Source organism: Tupaia chinensis, unplaced genomic scaffold (genome assembly GCF_000334495.1).
Source record: "Tupaia chinensis unplaced genomic scaffold, TupChi_1.0 Scaffold000243_1, whole genome shotgun sequence".
Classification (NCBI taxonomy): domain Eukaryota; kingdom Metazoa; phylum Chordata; class Mammalia; order Scandentia; family Tupaiidae; genus Tupaia; species Tupaia belangeri.
Window position 1 is genome coordinate 162,060 of NW_006159721.1, and position 18,189 is coordinate 180,248.

Below are 18,189 nucleotides of genomic sequence, written 5' to 3' on the forward strand. Positions count from 1 at the left end.
TGTGGATGTAGGGTGGAAAGTTCTATAGATATCTGTCAAGCCCATTCCATTTATAGTATCATTTAAGTCCTGTATCTCTCTATTTATTTTCTGTCTAGAAGATCTGTCTATAGGAGATAACGGGGTGTTGAGATCTCCAACAATTATAGTATTTTTCCCTATGTCTCCTTTTAGCTCCAGCAGTCTTTCCTTCACATATTTAGGCGCACCTGAGTTGGGTGCGTAGATATTTATAAGGGTTATATCTTCTTGCTGGATTACCCCATCTACTATTATATAATGCCCTTCTTTGTCTCTTCTTACAGTCTTTGTCTTAAAATCTATTTTGTCTGAGATCAATATCGCTACTCCAGCCTTTTTTTGATTTCCATTTGCATGGAATATCTTTTTCCAGCCCTTGACTTTTAGTCTATGTATATCTTTATCCATAAGGTGAGTTTCTTGTAGGCAACAGATAGAGGGTTTCTGTTTTCTTATCCATTCAGCTAGTCTATGTCTCTTAACTGGGGAATTTAATCCATTGACATTCAATGTAATTATCGATATTTCCATACCTGATCCTATCATTAAGTGAGCCATTTTCTTAGTTGTTTTTTGTTCTCGTATAACTGTCTCTGATTTTTTAGTTTTCCTGGTATAGTACTCCCTTCAAAACCTCTTGAAGAGCTGGTCTGGTGTTGGTAAATTCCTTCAAATTTTGTTTATTTGAGAATGTTTTTATCTTTTTTTCCCATATAAAAGATAATTTTGCCGGGTATAGTATTCTTGGTTGAAATTGTTTTTCACTCAACACTTTGACTATGCTTCCCCATTCTTTCCTTTCCTGCATTGTTTCTGCTGAGAGATCCGATGTTAGCCTGATGGGGTGACCTTTGTAAGTAACCTGGCGTTTCCCTCTTGCCAACTTTAGTATCTTGTCTTTGTCTGTTGTTTTTGCCAGTCTGGCTATGATGTGCCTTGGAGATGATCTTCTTGGGTTGATTCTACTTGGGGTCCTATGTATTTCTTGGGTCTGGATATTTGAATGCGTTTCTAGATTTGGAAAGTTTTCTTCCAGGATCTCATGAAATAAACTATCTAGGCCCTTAATATTTTCTTCCTCTTCTGGAATACTAATTATCCGGATGTTGGGGTGCTTGATGGTATCCAGTATTCCTTGTATATTATCCTCATTTTTCATGGTTGTTTTTTCAGTCTTCTTTATACTTTTTTCTAGGTCAAATGTTTTGTCTTCTATGTTAGAGATTCGATCTTCTGCCTGGTCTAACCTACTTTTAATACTTTCAAGGAGGTTTTGGTTTCCTGTATCACATTCTTCAATCATAGAATTTCCATCTGGTTCTTGTCTAAGGTATACATTTCTTCTTTCAAGTCATGAAAGGACTTCCTCATCTCCTGGAGCTCCTTGTCTCTTTTCTCTTCCATCTCAGTTAGTTTGGTCACTACAAATATTCTGAATTCCTTATCAGACATGTCCATGACGTCCATTGTATTGACTGTGGGTAATGTAAGCTTGATGATTTCGTGATCTGCAGTTTCTGCAGTTCTGTTTCCCTGATGCTCACCAAGCAACTTGCACTTTTGTCTTTGGAACTGGATATTACACAGGTCTCACAGTTTCTAGGAAATAGTTGCACCTTACATGAGTTGCGGGTTTTCAGCTGAGAGTTCAGAGATGTGTGGGAGGAGATAAGCCGTGCTCCATTTGCAGCTCTGTACTTCTCCCTGCTGCTCACACTTTAGTCTCTATTCCCAGAATTTTAATCATTTTGTGGTGTATCCACTTTTGGCTAATTGGTTGGAGGTTTCTGCAACTGTAAGATTATATGGTTCCCTTTACTGAAAGGTACTTCTGTGACAATTTCTCTCCTCTACTGTGTTTTGCAATGTGATATCCACAGAAAGAGCTTTTGAGTTCAGATTTATAAAGAAGAATTTCTTCCTTTGATCATCAGGTTTGGTAAGCATTGAGGATGTCTATGAGCCTAAAAGTATTCAGATGCTTGGCTACTGTGCAACTAGGCCTGTCTAGACATTCAATGTGTGGAGGCTGAGCAGCAGAGTGACAGAGTAAGGGGGGAAAAAAACGAAAAGAAAAGAAAACAAGGGGGAAGGTTGAGACAAAAGCAACCAAAAAAGGAAAAAGAAGAAAAATTTTAAAGCAAAAATAAAAATCCTGTGGCACAATAGGCACACCTCAGATGTAAATGGCTTCTGAAATTAGCAAGAGAAGAAAGGTCAGACAGAGGTGAGAAGTGTTTTAAAATTTTTTAAAAAAAGAAAAAAATTTAAAGAGAGACACAGAGAGGACAGATGTTGCCCTACTTGTCTGAGTTTTGGGGTCTGGAAGATGGAGTTTAGAGCAGAGATTCTTCAGTCTCCTTGGTCCCTGAATATGGCAAGGCACATCTCAGATGTAAATGACTTCTGTCTGAGTTTAGGGGTCTGGAAGATTAGGTTTGGATATAATATTCTTGGTTGAAATCATTTTTCTTTTAATATTTTGAACACATCTCCCCATTGAAGGACTTTCATTGTCTACATTGTTTCAGTTGAGAGGTCTGATGTTAGCCTAATGTGTTAGGCTAACTGCTGGTTCCCTTTCCTTGACATTTTTAGAATATTGCCTTTGTCTTTCATTTTTACCAATCTGGCTATGATGTGCCAGGAAGAGGATCTTTTTGTGTTGATGCTAGTTGGAGTCCTTTTCATTTCTTGAGTCCAAATTTCTCTTCATGTTTTTCTATACTTGGAAGTTTTTTCAGGTAGTATTTCTTTTTTTTTTTTCTTTTTGGAGAAGTTTTCTTTCTGTGTGTGTGTGTGTGTGTGTGTGTGTGTGTGTGTGTGTGTGTTTGCTATAGGGTGCGTGTGCTCGCCAGAAAGACAGAGAGAGACAAAGAGACAGAAAGTGAGGAAAAAAAAAAACTCAGGATGGATGGCTACGCTGCAATCCCTTCTCCTCCATTATCCTCTTGGGATCTTGGGCACACACACACACACACACACACGTGCCTGGCATGAATTTAAGCCACTGGGTCTGGGACTCGAACCATGGTCAACTACATGGGAGTCCAGAGACATAGCCATTACCCCAACTGCTGGTCCCTCAGGTAGTATTTCTTGAAAGAGCTTTTACATGCTTTTAGCAGATTCTTCACCTTCTGGAATACACATTATATGGATATTTGGGCATTTCATGGTGTCTAGAATTTCCCATATGTTGTCCTCATTTTATTTGTTTGTTTGTTTTTCCTTCTTTTTGGTGATATGGTCTATTCCAGAGACTTTGTCTTTGAGGACAGAAGTTCCTCATTCTGCTTAGTCCAATCTGCTGTTAATGCTTTCTAAGGAGATTTTAATTTCCTGTATTATATTCTTCATTTCCAGAAGTTCTGTTTGATTAATTTTTAGGCTGTCTATTTTTTTATGAAATTCCTCTTTCTTCTCCTGAAATGATTTTCTCATTTCCTGGAACTGGTTGTCTGTCTTTTCTTGCATCTCATTGAGTTTTGCCACTATGAATATTCAGAATTCTTTTCTGACATGTCTGTGTATTTCTTTTTTTCTTTCTTTCTTTTCTTTGGAGAGGTTTTTGCTATAGTGCGTGTGTGCTCACCAGAAAGACAGAGAGAGACAGAGAGACAGAAAGTGAGAAATCACCCCCCAGGGGGGATTGCCACGCCTCAATCCCTTCTCCTCCATTCTTCTCTCAGGATCTTGGGCACATACGCACACACGCCCAGCATGAGTTTTAAGCCACCAGGTCTGGGACGCGAACCGCGGTCAACTACATGGGAGTCCAGCGACATAGCCATTACGCTAACTGCTGGTTCCCTTTTTTCTATTTATTGGAGTAGATTCTGTAGTACTGGTGGAGAAAATTTCACCCTTAGTCCATAGGTGTGTTCCTATTACAGGGTTGTATCTCCCAAGTCAGAGAAGTTATGGGTAACTTCCTCTACCAAATGTTCAGTTCTTGATGAGGTGGTAGCAAGCTAAGGAGATAACTTGGTGAAGATGATCCAGTTGCACACTGCTCAAGTTGGTGTATCAAAAGTTCCAAAGTGTCTCCCAGGCCCTGAGCACAGACTCACACTAAAGTCCTACCCAGACCGGGCTGAAGACTTGACAAATTTTCTAGAAAACCTTATAATTTCCTTTTAATATCAAACTACCTTCATCACATATAAAATTTTCTTTACAAGTTTTGCTATTCAGAGCTTTTAGTCATGAGTCCTGTAACTGAGCTATAAGAGACTAAAGATCAAACTTTAGAAAAGTTAGTCTTATCTATAAGCACTCAAAACTTTTCTCTAATCATTATGTCCTGATTATCTATGAGAAATAAAATATTGGAAAAGGCTATTCATTAATCCGTTTTTCCTGTTGGTAAGATACCCACCATGTAACGTACAACAAAATAAACACCAACTGTTTTATTAAACCAACTATATTAAGATAAATATGTTGTCACCTGACCAATAAACTCTGGGCAAATATATGTAGGAAATTGTGAAGATTTTCATTTATTAAACTTTTTCTTTTATCCTATTTGAAGTCAGCTTATATACTTAAGTCATGTGAACTTCAAAAGCATTTAAATTAATTTGTTTGAGTGCTCTTTTTATAAGCTAAATAGGATGGAATTTCTCAAGGCCTTTTACCACATACAGCATATAGTACCTAACATGACACATTACATGTATGCACACACACACACACAAACAAAAGATCTCATAGTCTTCTGAAAAATTTTTTATGCTGTTTCCCTTTTATATCTTTTTATATTTGCAGAGGTTTGCCCTTAGATGTTTATCTTTTATCTCAGGCTCTGCTAGAAAGTGAATAGCATTTTTAAACAAACTTAAATACATTAGCAAGCAGTAGTAATCCTGGAGAGTTGAAAATGCTTCATATTTTAACTCTATAATTGCAGGTCTTGGATTACTCCTATCTGTTCAAAAGTCAGAGTTTAAGCTTAGTAAGATAAAAGGGCTTGTAAACTTGCAAAAGACTGAATTCTCTCTCTCTCTCTCTCTCTCTCTCTCTCTCTCTATCTTTCTGTCCTTTTCCAACTTAACTGAAAAGCTAACTATAGGGGAAGGTCTCTCTAGGGATGCTGGATAAGAATAGATGAGGCTCCTGGTGCTGCCTGTGTGCTCATTTGGTGAGGACCTGCTACCTCTTTTGTGAAGCGGCAGCTGAGGAGACTCTGGCACTCGCCATAGCTGATGAAAAGCCCAAGGAAAGAGTCAAGACTGAGAACAACAATCATATTCATTTGAAGGTGGTGGGGCAGGACTGTTCTGTGGTGCAGTTTAAGATTAAGAGGCATAAGGACCAGCAGTTAGTGTAATGGCTATGTCACTGGACTCCCATGTGGTTGACCGCGGTTCAAGTCCCAAACCCAGTGGCTTAAAACTCACACTGGGTGTGTGTGCGTGCGTGACCAAGATCTCGAGAGGAGAATGGAGGAGAAGGGATTGCGGCATGGCCATCCCCTCTGGGGGGTGATTTCTGGCTTTCTGTCTCTCTGTCTCTCTCTGTCTGTCTGGCAAGTGCACACGCCCTATGGCAAAAACCTCACCAAAAAAAAAAAAATATTAAGAGGCATACACCACTTAGTAAACTAATGAAAACCTATTGTGAATGACAGGGTTTGTCAATGAGGCAGATCAGATTCTGATTTGATGGGCAGCCAATCAATGAAACAGACACACCTGCACAGTTGGAAATGGAGGATGAAGACACAATGGATGTGTTCCAACGACAGGAGGTGTCTACCATAAAGAGAACCTGCTACTTTACTCCAGAACTCTGATCTTATAGACCAAGAATTCTTAATTAGAAAACCACAATTTGGTTTCACCACATCCTGACTACTACAGTGTAGTTTTCTCTATTCTTTCATTTTCCCTTCCCCATTCCTTTATTGTACATAAAGTAACTGGTGTATGTGCACAAGCACATTTAATTTTTTTAACTAAATAGCCAGTGGTATGTTTTGATTGACATTGAATGGAGATGGGATGGGGAAAAATACTGGTTCTCTGAAAATACCCCCTTTGTCCATTAGTGGCATGCTCATTCATCTCTTATCTTTATATTCCAGTAAGTTATTTTGCTGTCACTGTTTTAACAAAAAGAAAAAGAAAAAAAAACACAACAACATAAAAATCCTTGCATACCTTCTTTGATTGGAAAATTTTAATGTTTTTCATTTATCATTGTAAAACCAAGGACAATTTTATAACTTTTTTATACGTAGCTGTTACATGTAGGTCAATCTGTCTTTAAGTAGGAGTAAATTACTCTTAAAGAAAAAAAAAGGAATCCTAGATAGTGTCAAGTGTCTTGTTTTTTAAATAAACTTATTGTTTAAAAATGAAAAAAAAAAAAAAAGAATAGGTGAAAGGAGCCAGCTCAGGGTAGAAAGAACATGAAGGAGAAAAAGTGAAAATAGGAGCTAGAAGAAACAGAGAATACAGAGGAGCCTGAGTGGATGGGATTTTGATGGAATTTTTTCTGCAGCTGTGTTAACAGGAGCAAGTAGCTCTCTTGTGATGGAGCCTTTTCTTGATAGCATTGGATTTTATTTCAAAGAGTAAAGAAAATTTAGACATACAAATTTTCAGAATATTTTCCCAATCTATGGAAGAAAAAAACCTAGAGCTGAGATCTAGTGATTTCAAGGTAAGAGCAATGAAAATGTTCTGCTGAGAAGTCACCCTGCCTCCACACACTGAGTGTCTAGACAGGTCTAAGTAAAAAGTTGCCAAAATTTGAATACTGTTTGGTTTCTCATATTCCTCAACTCCCACTGAGTCTGTGACACAAAGGGAGAAAATGCAATGTCAACGAGTTTGCAGACCACATCCTTCTGTGCACCTGATAGCTCAGATTGATCTTCTAGAAATTAGGAAGAAACAAATAACCCATCAGATGAATAGAAATCACCACAGGGCACAAGAAATATGCAAAACCAAGAAAATACCTCTCCCCCAAGGGAAAAGAATAAATCCTCTTCATCCACAGATAGTACAATGGAACTCATGGAAATGTCTAATAAAGAATTTAGAGTAGTCATAGTGACAAAGAGAAGATAGACAAAGAACACCAGAAGGAAAAAGCTGATGAGTTCCAGGATGTAAGGAAGTTCTTGCAAGAGCTGAAAGAGGAAATACACATCATAAAAAGAATAATCAAATGGGGGTGGGGTATCAGGTGGTGTGGTGGTTAAGGTGCTGGACACTCACACATGGCCGACCATGGTTCGAGTCACAAAACTGGTGGTTTGCTTTCTCATTTTCTTTCTCTCTGTGTGTCTCTCTTTCTCTGGTCAAATGAAAATAAATGAATGAATAAATCAAAATTAAATAAATCATTCTTTAAAAAAAGAAGCAAATAGAACTGTTGGAGATGGAGGCTATAATACAGAAAGTCGAAGCCTCCTTTGAAAGTAGTGAAAGCAGACTAGATCACACAGAAAATCAAATCTCAGATGTAGAGGACAGAGTCGCTGGACTAGTAAAATCCACCATAAAGACTGAGAAAATAGCCCCCAAAAATGAGAATAATATATGAGAAATACTAGATACCATTAAACATCCAAACATCCAAATAATAGGCATCCCAGAAGGTGATGAGACTAATAAGGGCATTGATAATCTATTCCATGAAATCCTGGAAGAAAACTTTCCAAACCTAGAGAGGCAAAGATCCAGACCCAAGAAATACAAAGGACTCCAAATAGAATTAACCTAAGAATATCTTCTCAAGACACATTATAGCCAGAATGACCAAAACCACAGACAAAGACAAGATACTCAGACTGGCAAGAGAAAAACGTTGAGTTACCTACAAAGGATATCCCATCAGGCTAATAGCAGACCTCTTATCAGAAAAAACGCGAGCAAGGAAAGAATGGGAAAATATATTCAAAGTGTTTAGTGAAAAACAATTTCAGGACCAGCAGGTGGTGTGGTGGTTAAGGCACTGGATTCTCCCACAGAGCTGACCACGGTTCAAGTCCTAGACCTGGTGGCTTGCTTTCTCGCATTCTCTCTCTCTCTCTCTCTCTCTCTCTCTCTCTCTCTCTGTGTGTGTGTGTGTGTGTGTGTGTGTGTGTGTGTGTGACTCTCTCTGGTCAAAATATGTGAATGAATAAATAAAAAATGAAAAATAATTATTTAAAAAAAGGAAAAAGAAAAACAATTTCAACCAAGAATACTATATCCGGCAAGATTATCTTTCATATGGGAAGAGAAGACAAGAATACTCTCAGATAAACAAAGCCTGAATGAATTTACCAACACCAGACCAGCTCTCCAGAAGTTCTGAAAGGAGTGCTATCCCAGGAAAACTGTCAGACACACAGAAATAAGAGTTCCAAAACAACTAAGAAAATGGACAGCTTAATGGTAGGGACAAGTCCAGAGTTGAACGTTATCTTCCAGAAGTTAAACGGAAAGATTGGACCACAACAGAAGATAAAGTACATGAGTTTGAACTGGTTAAATAGAAATTTATGACTTTTGACTAAAACATTACTGATCTTCTCTGCTTTATTTTCCAGTGTTAAAAAGTTTTGTCTTCTCGGGACCAGCAGTTAGCGTAATGGCTATGTCGCTGGACTCCCATGTAGTCGACTGTGGTTTGAGTCCCGGACCCGGTGGCTTAAACTCATGCCGGGCGCGTGTGCGTGCGTGCCCAAGATCCCGAGAGGAGAGTGGAGGAGAAGGGATTGTGGCGTGGCCATCCCCCCTGGGGGGTGATTTCCTCCTTTCTGTCTCTCTGTCTCTCTCTGTCTGTCTGGTGAGTGCACGCGCCCTATAGCAAAAACCTCTCAAAAAAAAAAAGTTTTGTCTTCTCTTGAGTTGTGGAAAGGTCCATATACCTGATATTTGAACAGAATCCTAACCTGTTTCCTGGCTGTAAGTATTAAGCAAAATTCTCTTAACATTTTTTGATTATGACTTATTAAAACTAAAACTGCCTTTCTTGAAATTAAAAAATGCATTTAAAAAATACCTATTTAGTGACCACAGTAAGCTATATAGCCTCAGCTATGTGCTATTTTATAGTATATTCATTCTACCCACAGATTTTCATGCCTAAAGTCAACTTTTGTTTATAGATATGCATATATCAGCTGAACTTACTATTGAAAGTAGTGATTAATTAAGATATTTTGCAAATCAATACAACGTGGGAAAGAATAAAGGAATTGAAAACAACTGCAAATACTAGAGACAGTGTAGGAGAAGGATGGGAAATGGCAGAGGGTGAGAAATAGGGGGAAAAGTATATATATGCAAGAAACAAGAAGTAGAAAATCATTTGTTGATGATAACATGTATGATTAAGCTACTTTAAAGTGTATTATAACTGGAAAATTGCATTTTGTATGCTGTGGTCATGTTCAGTGAAAATATGTAAAATAAATTAATTATAAAAAAAGATCTAACTGCAAGATGGTACTTCCCTCTGGAGGATTTGCTTCCTCTAATTTGTATTGTGACTAAGCCTTAATGTTAAACTATTTCCCCTTTATACTTGAGAATTGAAAGAGTCTCAGTGTTTCAAAATGCACTTCAGGGATGCCTAATCTCTTCACATAGTTGAGGGGCTATTGCTCATCTGTGAGAAGAGGGAGAAAAGATGTCCCTTTTAGACTCTATTCTCTAAAAACTGTGGGAAGAGGGAAAGAAATAAGTCTCCCTTTGGCCCCTTTTCCCTAAACAGTGAGAAGAGGGAGAGAAGAAGCATCCTCCTTTATCTCCATTCTCTGAACCTGCAAGTAGAACAACTGGGCCTTTCCACCACTTGTCAAGAGAAGTGCATGGTGACACTTATCCTGAATCAGTCACCATGCCTATTCACACTCCTAGGCAGACCCTCACACCCTGCATCAACAATTTAAAGATAAATGAAAGAAGGGAGAATCACAGAAAGCAGCTGAGGTGAAATACATGCACCAATGCTTGTTTCTGGCTGATATTTTAACACTGTTTAGGAATATACATACAGCAGAATGGACGAGCCCATGAGCAAACCCAGCAGTGCTAGCTTCCTAAGGGCTGCTGAGGGCCAGTAGGGTTCTCCCATAATATAATTCAAGTGTTCCTATTCTCCATGGGTTTGTACCTAATGTGCTAAATGGTTTGGGGCAAAGGTTCCCATCTATTGCCCCATCTGTTCTAAAGCAAGGGGAATATTTAACTCTAGTAAGGCTAAGAAAAATGTTCCAAAGAAAAAGAAGGTGATTATTCTCCCCCAATTAGGTCCTCTCTTAAATATTTTCTGAGCTACTAGCCGAAATTGGGAGTGAACATTATCAAGAATTGTCTCAAGGTGGAGAAACTGGGAAAAATTTCAAGTGGGAATTTGTTCAAACTGATCACAGAAAGCCATGAGAGCTCTGCTCAGTACATCCAGAGGCGAGGTGGCCTAATTAACATAGATTAATGGCCAAGACTTGAGTATCAGTTTCCACCCATTGATTTTGTATATCTAAGAAGGAAGAATGAAAAAATAAGAATTCTCAAGTTCATTTAAATGGAGGTGATTTTTTAAAAAAGAATCACTTACTTAATTTCATTTATCATTATTATTTTTTATTTTGACCAGAGAGAAAGAGAAAGGGAAAGTGAGAAAGCAAGCCACCAGGTCTGGAACTCAAATCACGGTTGGCCATATGAGAATACAACGCCCCAACCACCTCGCCACCTGCTGGCCCCAAATGGAGTTGACTTTTGATTTACTATCCATTTGGAATGGATTAAGGTATGATCTATGGATGTCCCTACCCAGTTATAAAACTTCTGAAATGAAATTGTAAATCTTCAGCAAAAAAGGCCATCATTTTTCTAAGAGAGATCAGAGCCAAAGAGGGAACAGGGTCTCTAAGATACCAGGTTAAGTTTTGCGTTTGGCCTAAGAGCTGTTGATGGTGACCATATTCTCCTTCAAACTCATAATCAGATGTCTTATGTTTCTAGTAGTCACATTTGTCATTAACCCTATATTCACACTTTCCACAATTTTTATAAATCCTATCTATCATATGATTTGAGGAGCAAATCAAGGGAGACTTGTTAACTTTGAGAACAAGCTTGGAATGTGCTCCAATACAGTATTAATTGGTGATATAGAACACTGTGATGTGGGAACAGTGTTCTATATCAGCATCAGGAAAAGGGTGGTTAAGGGGGTGTCCCCAAAAGGCCAATAAGTAACTTTCCATCAAAGGAACTGAAGAGGAATACTGGTCTGGCCAGGGCAATATTATGTTATCCTTTCAACAATGTCAATCCAATTTATACTATATGCATACTGAAGGGGGGGTGTATATCCTGATTATGTTACCTAAGATACATTTTGCTCTTTTTGAGTATTGGTTGGTCATTATGAGGGGGATAAAGGAGAATTGTAAAGCAGAGATTTTAGAGCCTGTAGAGAAAGAGAATCTCCTGTTCATTTTCATTAAACCCATATGGAGAAGAAGAAAGACTATGACCTGGAGAGCAAGAGAGCAGGGGATCCCTTTCTGACACCAAATTGGGTAACTGGGGAGAACTCCATAATCCTGGAGCCTTCTAATACTCCAGAGAGAGGCCCTGGGTAAACACTTTCAGTTGCTCTGAGATGTGTTGTTCTTTCCACAGGACAGTTGGAGTCCCTAGCCTCTGGACCCTATAGACCCACAAAGTAGACCAAGAGTGGTTTGATCCACTTCAATGCATTTAGGCAAGTTTCTGGAAATGCTCTGTTCTTGGGTCATTAGTCCTTGGGGACTGAGCAATACTTGCCTGTGGATGTGGGAAAAATCTAAAAGACAGAGTGGAGTCCATTGTGACTTTCAGTTGGGCAATCAGGAGGCAGCTTCCACTCCTGGATTCTTTTCAGGTGGGGTTCATGCAAGTGTTTCCCTGGCAGTGGGAAACACATGCTGGTTCAGTCCAGTTATTGTTCTCCTAATTTGGGGGTGGGTACAAAGGTCAGGAGTTTCTTTTGTCTAAAAATCTTTGGACTATTATCTTCTTCCTAAAATGTGGTGGAACCTTGGAGAAAAGACCTTAATTCTTTGGTCTAAGTAATGCTGCTTAGGTCAATCACTGAGCCACCACTGTATATTGTTTCTGAATAAAACTTAGCCATTTTTTTATTCTGTTTTGGGCCTATACCCTAACTAATAGGTTGTTGGGAGAGTCATGACATATTTTCCTGTTTTCTATGTAAAAGCGTCATGACTTTCCCAACAACCCAATGTATTCTTAGGGGCCCTGTTTCCTACCTCATTAAGCAGTGGTTTTACGTACATGTAAGATAACAAGGAGGAGGAATTTCTTTTCATAAGCCAACTTTGGCACCAAAGGACATTTTCTTTTTTAAATTTTGCTTTAGAGCACATGTGCTCACCAGAGAGAGACAGAGATTGAGACAAAGAGAGAAAGTGAGAAAGTGTCCCCTAGGGACAATAGCCATGCTGCAATCCCTTTACCTCCATTCTCCTTTTGGGACTTTGGACATGCATGCACACATGCCTGGCATGATTTTTCAGGCCTCTGGGTTCGAGACTTCAACCACACAGTCAGCCAGGTGGGATCCAGTTGCCTTAACCTCCATGCCATCTGCTGGACTGACAAAGGACAAATTTTACAGAGCATGCATATAGAAATATATGCCCCCAAACACACACTCATGCCCACAGATCAAGCAAGGACAAGCACACTCATACACACACACATACTCGCACCCTACATCCCTGTCCACACCTGCAAATTTAAACTGACTTCAGCCAGTAAACCCCTCACCCTCCCCTCCCCGTTCTCAACACACACAAAATCCTTGGCGTTGATATTTCAGGCAGAAAACTTATTTCTGCTCAATATTAATAGCACCAGAGGAACTTTTAACCAGGAATTATACCTCTTTCCAAAGGAGTTTAACACTGGACCTCAGCAAAAGTCCCAGAAAACACCCCAGGCTATTCTGTGAGCATGTAAAAAGCTTCAGGAGCTGCTTAGCAGGATTAACAAAAATAATCTTTCCAGACTAGTGGCTTTTCTGGGACCTGGTCTGATCGCCAAGCCTGGAACAGAGCATCAGGCCTCTTGATTCTATGTGACTCAAAACTCAGGGAGGAAGCAAGTAAATTGCTGGAGACAGGTTCCATGTTTTCTTGGACAAGATAGAATCACTCAATATAGTCCAACAGGCCTCAGGCATTTCCTGCATGCAAATGCACAGTGTGTTACATGGCAAGCCTAGTGTGGATGAAAAGTAGATGTCTCCCTACCAGAGCAGTTCAAGAAATGGTTTGAGATCACCTAACAATGACAAACCCAACCCTCCTCTGCCTAAGCACCTGGAATCCATGATTACTCATTCCCACACATCTGGGAAAGCTACTTGTTGAAATGTAAATATATCATCTAATTAACACCCATTAGGATATTAGCATGGATTCCTATTCCAGATTTGTTAATAAAATAGCCTAGGGAACAGAAAGTAAAGTCCTAAAGGGATGTTAAATAGGTTAAGGTAAGGGTCAGCAAGACTACAGGGAGAACTGAGGTTGGGGAAGAGGCCTGAAAGGTGCAATATTATTCTCTTACATGTTACAAAGTGCTTGAGCCTCACAACAGCCTTATTGAGTCATCAGAAAAGAGTTTCTTGTTCTCCTCTTACAGAGTTTAAAAAGGTTAATTGACTTGCCCAAAGTAATCAATAGCTAAGCTTCAACAGTGCATCAGTTCATCAGTTTGAGCTCTGCAAACATTCCCTGCGCATCTGACCCACTGAGGCAATACTTGTACATTCTTTGTTCAGGATGCAAAAATGGCTAAGGCATTGCCCCCCACTCTTAAAGAGCTCTGTCTACTCTAGATGACAGTCAGAAGGTACTGGTAAGAGGCAAATATCACAATAAGGAAAATAGTAGGCACTGTGCAAACATAGAGAAAGGGCACTTGACATCACTGATTGGAAAGTGGGGGTATGGCAAAGTCAGGGAAGACTTTCTGCAAGAATCAAGACTTGAATGTCAGCCCCATGGTTCAATAGGTTAAGCCCTGTGCATGGGAAGCCAGATCCCACATGGCCAATAGCGTTTTAAATCCCAGCCCCAGCAGCTTGAAAAACACACTGGGTATATGCATATGTGCCCAAAATTTTTCAGGGATGGAGAAATGGAGGAAAAAATATTGCAGTGTGACCATATCCTATCAGAGAGTGTTTACTCTTTAACTCTCTCTCTCTCTCTCTCTCTCCCTCTCTCTCTCTCTCTCTCTCTCATGCATGCAAACCCTCTGACAATTAAAAAAAAAATAAAGACAAATTCAGATATTCTCACCACAAATCCAATACTTTTTCTGTACCTTTGATGATAAACTTCATAATGCCTTGACAACCTTGTTTTTCCCAGTCCATAGACAAGTTATACCATGCTCCAGGATATCAGTACATCACTCCTGAGTTCTAACTCATCCTTATGGGTATGGCTGTCAGATTAGCTATGCCTCCAGGCCCTCTCCTCATATTCAAGGAATTTATGGGCCAGTGAGAAAGGGAGAGACAAGAAGAGTCTGCAATATGGTCGAAGTTCAGGTTTTGCCTCATTGAAAACCAATCATTTGTTCCTCACTGGGTCAACCTAATTTAAAATAACAGTACTAAGTATTTACTATGTGTCAAACACTGTGCTAATTTTTGTAGACATTGTCTTATTTCTTTTTCCAACATTCAATGCAATTCCATGCAATAGGAACTAAAAACACCTCCAATTTATAGATGAGGAAATGGAGTTAGAAAGATCACGTTACTTGGTAGATGCTAGGATTCTAACCCAAACCTGTATACTACAATTCATTACACTAGTTTCTCTGAATTGTTTTGAGCACCCCTTCCCCTGCCTCCTTCATTCCATTCACTCATCCAGTGTTTATTAAGTCCTCACTACAATTTAGGTACTATACTTCACTATGCTGCAACTGAGAGTCTAAAATTCATAAGCCAAGTAATTTACCCCCCAGGAGTTTACAAAGCAATAACTTGCAGAATAATAAGGATACATTTTAGGGAGGGGGACTATCTTGAGCAAAAAATAAGAAGTGAGGACAAGTTGGTTGTATTCAGGAGACAGAGAAAAGGTCTAACCATTTCTGCCAGATTTAGAGGATAGAGTGGGGGACCTGAATGTAAATGACTCCCACTCTCATTGAGCATATGCAGTACAGAGCGTGGGAAAGACAATGAACAAACTAACCAAATGATTACTTGAGGTAGTGATAGGTAGCATGAAGTCAATGAGCAGAGTGATATGACTGTGGTGAAAGGATGTATCTAACTAGAAGAGTGATGGACAGCTTCTGAGGAGGAACCATTTTTGTTGAAACTCAGACAAGGATAGATCTAGGAGAGCAGTGGAGAAAATGATAGGAAAAATTATTATTGAGACCTTAACTTGGAATTCTCCATCTGATCTCATCTGTTTAAATTTAAGCCCAGGTGTGAGACATGTAGGGCAGCATTGAGCCCAAATACACTATGATTTGTTCAAAATATGGTGGAGAGAGAAAAAACAATCATAAAATTTATCATAAAAGGCATTGTATTACCAAAGCAAGACTTTGCAAACAGAATAAAGTAAAGAATCTTGCTATCTGACCTCCAAATATATTACAAAGCTGTGATAACTAAAACAGCATGGTATTGACACAAAAACAGACTCATCAACCAGTGTAACAGAAATAGAGAGTCCAGAAATAAACCCCAAAATATATAGCCAACTTATCTTTGTAAAAGGACACAAGACAATGCAGTGGAGAAAGGAAAGTCTTTACAGCAAATAGTGCTGGAAGAACTGGATACACACCCACACAAAAATGAAACTGGACTCCCTATCTCTCTCATAATCAACAAAAATTGACTCAAAATGGGCCAAAGTTCTAAATGTAAATCCTCAAATAAAAAACTGCTAGTGGAAAACACAGGGGACACTCTTGAAGACATTAGAGTAGGCAATGATTTCTTAAATGAAATCTCTAAAACACAGACAATAATCCCAAAACAAGACAAGTGGGACTACATCAAACTAAAAAGTTTCTACAGAGTAAAGGAAACAATAAATAGAGTAAGAAGATAACCCGTAGAATGTGAGAAAACAGGGGTTAGCAAATGGCATAGTGGTTAAGGGTGCTGGATTCCAACATGGCCAACCATGGTTCAAGTCCCAGATTTAGTGGCTTGCTTTCTCACTTTCTCTCTCTCTCTCTCTCTCTCTCTCTCTTCCTCTCTCTCTCTCTCTCTCTCTCTCTCTAACACACACACACACACACACACACACACTGTCTCTTTCTGGTCAAAATTAAAAATCAATAAATACACAGGAATCAATTTAGCAAGATGATTTAATGATAGTGATTACATATGCACCCACATATATAAAACACATATTATGAGACCTGAAAGGGGATGGTCACGTCGCAATCCCTTCTCCTCCATTCTCCTCTCAGGATCTTGGGCACGCACGCACACGTGCCCGGCATGAGTTTTAAGCCACCGGGTCCGGGACACGAACTGCGGTCGACTACGTGGGAGTCCAGCGACATAGCCATTACGTGGGAGTCCAGCGACATAGCCATTACGCTAACTGCTGGTTCCCCATAAAATAATTCTTTAAAAAAGAAAAAGAATGTGAGAAAACATTTGTGAGCTATGTTTAGGTAAGAGGCTGACTGATAACCAGAATACACAGAGAACTGAAGCAGATCGTCTACCAAAAATAAATAAATAAATAAATAATCTGATTTTAAAATGAGCAAGTGAGCTGAAAAGACAACTTTTTTTTTGAGAGTTTTTTTTTTTTTGCACTAGCTGGAGAGACAGAGAGACAGAAAGTAATTGGAATAACAATAATAATAATAATAATCAGGAAAAAAAGCTATTGGATGATGAAATGGGGATTTTAATGTCTCTGTATTGACTGATATGCATGGTATTCCTACTGAAAAAAGAATTGTAATACACTGTAAAGTTATATGCGATTCAATGCAATATAAACAAGATTATAGTGATAATAAATAAATAAATAAATAAAAAGAAAAAGAAAAGAAAAAAATAATTGGGCAACAGGCTTGAATAGGCAGGTCACAGAAGGGGACATTGATATAGACCATAACCAAAGAAAAAATGTTAGGTCCAAAAAAATAAAGAGAGAGAGAGAATCCTTGATTTTCAAGCAAGAGCAGAGTCTGATCATTTCAAATGTAATTTCAAATGTAATGATCCAATCATTAGTAAAGCTGAAAATTCATATATTCAGTAATTCCATTCTACTTTGCACCCTAGAGCATCCAGAATATATATCTTAAGAAGTCATTCACAATGATATGTATTGTCATACAGAAAATGTAAAAACAGATTAGATAGCTTCTGTAATTTTATTTTTAATATATGCCACATAAAATAAATGCATTTACAAAGAATATTTTTAATGTCATAATGTGATGGAGAAAAAGTCACTAGAGGATGTAGCATGTCACAAAATGTAGGTATAATATTTTTATCATATAAATATGTGTGTGTGTATACTAAAATTACAACTGAATGGGACTATACTTCCACTCTATTAGTGAAGTTATCTCTGGAGTGTGAGAGAAAAAAATATGATTTTGTCTGGAAACAGGGATTTTAACTCTATCTGTAATATTAATTTTGTTAAAAATTTTGGAGCAAATGGGACCAGCAATTAATGTAATAGCTATGTTGTTGGACTCCCATATAGTCGACCACAGTTCGTGTCCCGGACCCAGTGGCTTAAAACTCAAGTCAGGCGCGTGTGCATGCGTGCCCAAGATCCTGAGGGGAGAATGGAGGAGAAGGGATTGCAGCATGGCCATCCCCCCTGGGGGGTGATTTCTCGCTTTCTGTCTTTCTGTCTCTCTCTGTCTGTCTGGTGAGCGCACGCACCCTATAGCAAAAACCTCTCCCCCCCAAAAAAAACTTGTTAATGATCAGTCACAATGGCACAGCAGTAATGCGACAGTCCGTGATGCTGAGGCCACAAGGAGAGGTCTCAGGTTTGTGTCCTGCAGTCTCCCTATATATGCCATGTGTGCACACAGGCCCAACTAAAGCTGGAGGTAAATCATGGTGTAAAGACCCTGTTGAGTCTCTGTCTCTTTC